Raw genomic sequence first — 7473 nt, 5'->3', positions numbered from 1 at the left:
CGTATGAGAACCTCAACATACGTATGAGAACCTCAACATACCCGTATCTGGTGTGATAAAGCTCAAACTGATCCTGCAACCCATGATTGATCAGGCTTCAGTAGAACTCTATCGATCTAATGCAGGGAAAAAAGGATTAACTTTACATGTACATTTACCAGCGTTGCGCACCAGAGAATTCCATTTTTAGTATTTGCTCGTCTGGTAGCTCGTCGTTAAGAGAGGACCCAGCTGGCAGTGGGTGTGCAGCAAGAAAGTCTGCTAGTATCTGTCCTTTGATAGAACAGAGAGGAACAAAAGTTATATCAAATTGTAATAATATCATTGACCATCTTGCTAAACGTCCGGAGAGTGTTGGTCATGTCATCAAATATTACAACGGATTAACTTTTGAGATTAGGGTAATCTTATGAGAAAGCATGTACTGTCTAAGCTTTTGGGTGGCAAAAATCAATGTTTGACAATGCTTCTCAATAGGTGGATACCTTATCTCCGTTGGTATTAGGCGACGACTCAAGTAGTAGAGTGCATTTTCTTTTCCCTCATCATTGACTTGGGCTAAGAGGGCTCCAAGAGAGTTGACTAAGGCCGCGGTATAAAGTATCAATGGTTTCCCTGGAATAGGGGCTGCCAAAATAGGAGGTGTCATTAGATATTGTTTAACATCCTCAAAGGCCCGCTGTCATTTTTCTTCCCAAACGAATTTGGCGTCCTTTTTAATTAATGTCGAGAAAGGTTAAGACCTACTTGAGAGAATAGAGATAAAGCGTCTCGGATATGCCAACTTCTCATGGAAGGAACGTAGTTGTTTTAAGGTTTTAGGAAGAGGCATTTTGAAGATAGCTTCAATTTTAACCTGGTCAATCTAAATTCTCCGATGAAAGACGACGAATCCTAGAAATTTTCTGGAGGTAACGCCGAAGGTGCACTTTGAGGGATTCATTTAAGGTCATATCATTGTAACCGCTAAAACACGATCCTTAAATCATACAAATGGTCTATTTTTTGTTTACTTTTGGTGACTAAATCATCTACGTAGCATTCTACTTGAAACATTCTACTTGGTTGTAAATGAGGTCATAAAAAATCTTCGTCATTGCGTGCTGATATGTTGCACTGACGTTCTTTAACCCAAACGACATTACTGTGTAATAGAAAATGCTGATTGGTGTTCTCAAGGTTGTATATGCTACATTCTCGGGAGCCATCTTGATTTGGTTGTATCCCGACGATCCATCCATGAAGGAGAAAATTTCATGTGTTGAAGCAATATCCATCATCATCTCTGGTATGGGTAGTGGAAACTCATCTTTTGGACATGCTTTGTTCAAATCTCTGAAGTCAACACAAACACAGATCTATCCATTTTTCTTCTTAATAGGTACAATGTTAGCTAACCACATGGGGTATTGATCTTCTTTTACAAAGTTGGCGTCTATAAATTTCTTCACCTCGGCGATGACTTGTTGTTCTATTTCGAGGTGCATTCTCCTGGGAGCTGGTTTTACTGAGGTTATATTCTCGTCCACCCCGAGTTTATGAACTGCAACTTCTACGGACAGTCCTGACATTTCATCATAGCTCCATGCAAAACAATCTTTAAATTCTGTTAATAGTTTGATCAATTCTGCAGATTCTTCGTCATTTAGTAGAAAACTTACAAATGTAGGTCGGGGTTGTTCTTCAGTCCCGAGGTTAATCTCTTTCAATTCATCAATGGTAGATTTAATGTTCTCCTCAAATTCTGAGGGAGCATCTTCTATTAGTTGATCATTAGAGTCATCCTCTATATCAAGGTAATCCTCTCTGACTCACCCAGTAACAACCATGCAAAATTCAATTCAGAATCATCGACTTGTCCGGCTGTACCAAATTCGAGACCCTCTTTTGCCATTCTATAATTTTTCAAAAAGTTGAAATTTATCTGTTGGCATTTTTTTTGGTAAGTGTCCCTGTTAAATTAAATTTTGAACACAAGGCAAGAAGTAACCAAAAGGTAATTCCATTAATTCATTAGGATCATCATCCAAATTTACATGTTTTCTAGCTCAGTAGAGGTAGAAGCATGGTAAAATTTGATCGACTTTGTACCAACACTACGAACTTCCTTGACCTTTAAAATCTCGACCTTTTGAGGTTCTTTCTAAGGGAGAATCAGAGTAAGGTTCATAGCATTCACATAGTGGTTTATCCGATTATACATTATTTCATATTCATTTTTCTCTGTATTTCTCTGTATCTTTTTCTCTGTATCTTCTAGGGATATCTCATACAGAGTTTTCTTCTATTTTGTCATCATTATCTCGTCTGCAGAACTGTCTTCATCACCGACATTAATGGTTGGCCTAGTCTGTTCAACAATTAAATTGATCCTTCCTCGTCCATGTCCCCGGCCTCGACCTCGAGTGCGCGATCTAAAAGAACCTTCACCAACTCGTTGTACGGGAGTAGTTGAATGAGGTGGAAGATTGCTGAGGCGGAGTTGAATGGCCTCCTCTTTGTAATTCTTTTGAATCTTCATCTTTGTTTGTGATAAATTCACGAGAGAAGACATTCCTCTTTGTCCTCTTTGGAGGCACGTTAGTAGGCAGCATATTCATGGATACCAACTTCATGTATTGAAAATGGTTATAAGTCTCCTTTGATGCAATTTTCTTGACCATCTTTGCAGTATTTGATGTACTGGTGTAGAGATGATGAAACCATATTGATATGAAATTTAGCTATTATCACGAGTTCTCCAACCTTCATAAGTAATGTAATTGATCCAAGTGCTCTTTCTCCCTTTTGGTTGAATCCTCTTAACATCATTTTATCGGACGTAAGATCTTGAGCTTCAATATCTAAATAGGCCAATGTCCGTAGGCTCATCAAGTTAAGAGATTCTCCAGGATATACTAAAACTCTGGACAACACAAATTTGTCGATATTGAATGAGATGTAGAGTGGACGGTTGTGGTCGGCGGTACCGAGCAGCAAGTCTTCGTCTGTGAAGGTTACCCCAGGCTATTCTTTCAATGAACAAACTTCATCTGATGACGTGTTGTCCAACTGAGCTAAGTAATTTTTTGGGTCAAGCAAAGCTGTAACCAGAGACTCTCTCATCTCCTTTGACAGGATCAGAGCGTCATAGATGCTTAATCGGGTCGGCAACTTCCTAAGATGAGCTAGCACGTTGTAGTATACTTTGTATGATCCTCTGATTTTTTCTTGATCATGTACTTCTTCCACTGGTGGAGGTGGAGGTATCTCTTCTCGGGTCATTATCTGCTTTCCTTTGTATGTTGGAGCTGTTCTTGGTGGTAACACTTTTCTGCTACTTAAGTTAACCATGATTTCTTCTTCTTAAGATATCATTGTTGAATTCTCCGGTGTCTCCTCCTCTTCGTCGGAAAGATCTAGGTTGATGGTAAGCGGTAAACCGTGGTGCTCGAGAATTGGCTCCTCGTTATCGGTGCTATTGTAAACAGTATCATTGATGTCTTCATTGGACTTGACAACAAATTCATCAAACTCGAGTAAGATTTAAGGATCATTTTGTGGATCGAGATCAAAGTTAGATTGGTCATAATCAATTATGTTATCACTAGAAACAGATAAAACGTAGTCAGAATCACAATCATTATATTCATAAGACCCCGGAGGGATAAAAAGATAATCGTAAAAAGTCAAGGATTTGAGGATTTTCTTCGTCAAATCCAAGACAACTAATCTAGTAAAGGCGGCCCCTATCCTACCCCCTGTGCTATCAATCTTTGTAGTGACACTTTTCTTCTTCTTCTTTGTCCTTGACGATGATGGATCTCCTGGCGAAACCTTCATCGAAACCTTCATCTCGGGCTTGGTATGCTGCAAACTCTGAATGGGGCTTTTTTTGATGCAGACTGGATCTTATTCAGTATTTTCTTGGATGATCTGCTTTAGACCTCATTCAGACCTCTACTCCAGACCTCATTCCATTCTTCTTTGGTATTTGTAGAAGCTTGTTTCGATGAATCTTGTATTTAACTGAGGACCCTCTAGAGTTCATCCCAAGTTGTACTCCATCCATCTGTTCCAGTGTATGGATCAATTGGGGAGATTGACTCTGCCGAAATCATATTTATGGAACCTTTTTTAGGTTCTCTTAAATATTTTTTTGGGATTGTTATGTTTTCTTCTTTAAGGTTCCTCTCGATCCAGTCTTTAAAGACAAAGCATTTTTCTATAGTGTGCCCAAGCAACCGGTGGTATGGGCAATAATTAGGTTCATTCTCCCTGTCCTCCTCTTCGGGCTTCTTCAAATCTGGTAGTTTGAACTCTGGCTTCTTCATCAGACTTCTGAATATTTTAGGTATAGCTTCATCTTTGAAAGAATACACCATTTTGCATCGTTCTGACAGGGACATTTTCTTATCCCCTGTTCGAGGTGATCCTTCTTGAGGCGGTCACTGGTTAGATTGACTACTCTGTTTCTGAGTATATTGTGATGAAGACTGGCAAGAATCTTCTGCATATATCTTCATCGGCTTCTTTCCTTTGTCGATGGACGCTACTTCTCCTGATTTCTTTTTGAACACTCTTGTCACCTTAGCCTTTTCGTGTGGCTCCATGTGCTTAATTTCTTCTTGAAGACTGCTGGCTTTACTGAGTAGCTTCTCAAAGGATTTGATGGTGAGTCCGTTGAGCATGAAAGCTACCGGCCCATGAATGCTCTTGAGTAGAATTTCAATCATGCCCGGACAAATCTTTTGACAAATAGCTGTTCCAACTCGAAAAATGTTTTAACTAACCCGTTAGGCAAGTCAGCGTACCAGTCAAAAGCAATTCCTGACAAGCTGCTGACGAACTGCTGGAAGAGTAGAGCTTCACTATTTCTTGTGTTGCCACAGCTGGCTCGGAAATGTGCTATAGAAATGGGCTCGGAAATGTGCTATATGTTGTCTGGGATTCCCAGTTCCATCAAGAATCTTAAAGTTTGGGGCCATTAAACCCTTGGAGAAAGGCAAGGCATCAAATTCCTCTGGGTAAGGTCTACCCTTTAGAACCAATGCACCACCTTTAGATTGGGTTAAGGCGTCCCGCATTTGTTCAACCATTTGCTTAAATATTTGCTTGAATTCCTTTTCTAGTAGAGAATTCTTTCTATGTTAAGAATCCTTTCTATGTTGCCCGTCTCTGTTCGCTGAAGCAACCTCTCTTCTTTCATATGTGATGTGCATGATTTCTGGCTGATTGATCTCTGGAGAAGCCAATTGCGGCGCTTCTGATTGCCCTTAAATGGTGGCCATATAGGTCATGGCTGCAGTCATCTCTTCTATTCTTTTCTCCAGTAGACTAACTTGCTCATACCTTAGGAGGACAGCCCTACGTAGCTCATCTATAGCATTCTCCTAATTGTGAGGTTGAGCCTCGCGTGCAGATGTGGCGGCTCTGGTTTCAATTACATCGACATCCATGAAATCTTCCTCCAAGTAATCATTATAATCAAAAAATTTTCATCATCATTTTCGACGGAATCTTTGTGTTCTCGAGCTAACTCAAAAATCTCGATCCCGAGTTTATCAACTTTCTCTTCAATTATTGATTCATTGATCGCTTTAAGATCTGGAGGACCCTGATGGACCCTGATGGACCCTGATGGACATCCTCTACTTGTTCCTCCATCTCGCTGGCTATTATTGCAATGATGTCAGATATTTCAGACCCTGGTTTCACTACTTGTTCTTGTTCCGCAGGCTCAGTGGACTGTATCGGTGCAGCAACCTTAGGTACCCATACCTTTTTCGATTTCGACAATGATGTCTCAGGACAGAGGGTCTTAGTAGAAACATCAGTATGCCGAGGGAAAGTATGCTCCCCGTGGTGTAGATTGGGTACAGTGTCAGGTAATCGTCTTGTCTTTGCCTTTGGGATTGTAGAAATATCTCCAAAATGGGTGACAGTAAGATTTTCGGACCCAGTCTCTACTTAACTGGTCGACGGTTTGCGGTCCTCGTGGTGGTATAATCAGTAGTAACTACTGCGGTATCAACTCTGTTCCCTAAACGGAACCAAACAGGGATGCGAGTAGGGGGCACTCCAATTGTCTTGTGATTGTCTTGTGGGACTATCATTTGACACCTTTCAAATGGTCTTGACGTGATGCCAGGGGAATTGCATCTCCCACTCATTTAAGTAACTCGCTAACTGAACATCCTTCTTTGGTTGCTAGCCTTTTGAAAACTGCACTAAATCGGGTGATAGGAGTGAATTTCTTTCTTTCCTCACCACGTTCATGAAGTGGTGGTAATGCGGCGGTGATTCTCTGGATACTTTCATATCCATCGGTATCCATCAGAGGATAGAATTTACTTCTTCGTAGCAGTGGATAAATTTCTGGTAACACTTCTTCAACTTGATGAGGCTCCTCTTGAATGGGTGTCTCCTTGGGAGCCTGGGCTTTGATGGCCCTCTGAACTCTTTTGTTGTGGTTCCTCTTTTGAGTTCGAGTCAGTGGTACAGTCCTCAAGCTTGATCCAATTTCAAACAAGGGTGGTGGGACAGTTAATCCCTCAGTCGGATTCTCAATAATCATTACTTCTTTCCCCTTAGCAGCAACAGGGCTAGCAGGTTTGGTAGGTGTCGTGACAACAGTAGTTTTAGACTTCTTGCAAGCAGGGAAGACTTGGAGGCAGTTCAGGCTGAATTTTGCAGATGGCTCATGTATTTTTGGTGTTGCGATCTTCATCACTACAAATGGGGCTTTCCCGAAGATGACCTTAAGATCTTTAAATCCAGCTTTAAATTTGATGGTAGGAGCGAGATTACGGGCTTTATGGCTCGTTGGCAGGTTTCAAGAAAATGTCAGCGTTGGGTAGGGCATTGCAATAGGCTTGAAAATAGAAAGTTTCAGAGTTAGCTATATGGCCAAAAAACTCGTAATTTTTAGTGCAAGCACTGAAAGTAGAGGTTGAACTGTAGACTGGGCGGGTCTTAATTTATGGGTACTTTAAAATTTTGTTTAAGAAAAATCAAGAGGTGTAAAATTTAATTAATATAATAAAATTTTAAAGTGCGCGCAGCACAACACGATTTACAAAGTAGCAAATCAAATTGTGAAGTATTTTAGGACCCAGCGCAGGACCCATTTAGTGGCAGACAACACCGAGGTGGAACTAGTCCACCGACACACCTATTGGGGGTCCGACCACACATAGAGATTTAAAGAGTCCTTAATGGCCTTCTGAACCCCTCTCTTAAGAGATTGTTGAACAACTAGTCCCGAAGTCCAAGGAGTTAACCATACTTTCCCAAGACAGAAATGGGTAAAGTATGCCAACATAAGAAGGGTAATTTGGTCCAAGAGGGACATGGACATATTACCGATATGTGAAGATAATATTTCTTGATTTGAATGGAGAGAAAAGCTTGTCCCCAACAGAGTCGCTAGAAGCTGTCGGCACTATTTTTTGGTTGGAGGAGTTGCCCGTAAGAAGCTTTCGGTCACCAGAA

This window comes from Phalaenopsis equestris, unplaced genomic scaffold (genome assembly GCF_001263595.1).
Source record: "Phalaenopsis equestris unplaced genomic scaffold, ASM126359v1 Scaffold000964, whole genome shotgun sequence".
Lineage (NCBI taxonomy): Eukaryota > Viridiplantae > Streptophyta > Magnoliopsida > Asparagales > Orchidaceae > Phalaenopsis > Phalaenopsis equestris.
Note: the sequence above shows the minus strand (reverse complement) of the source record.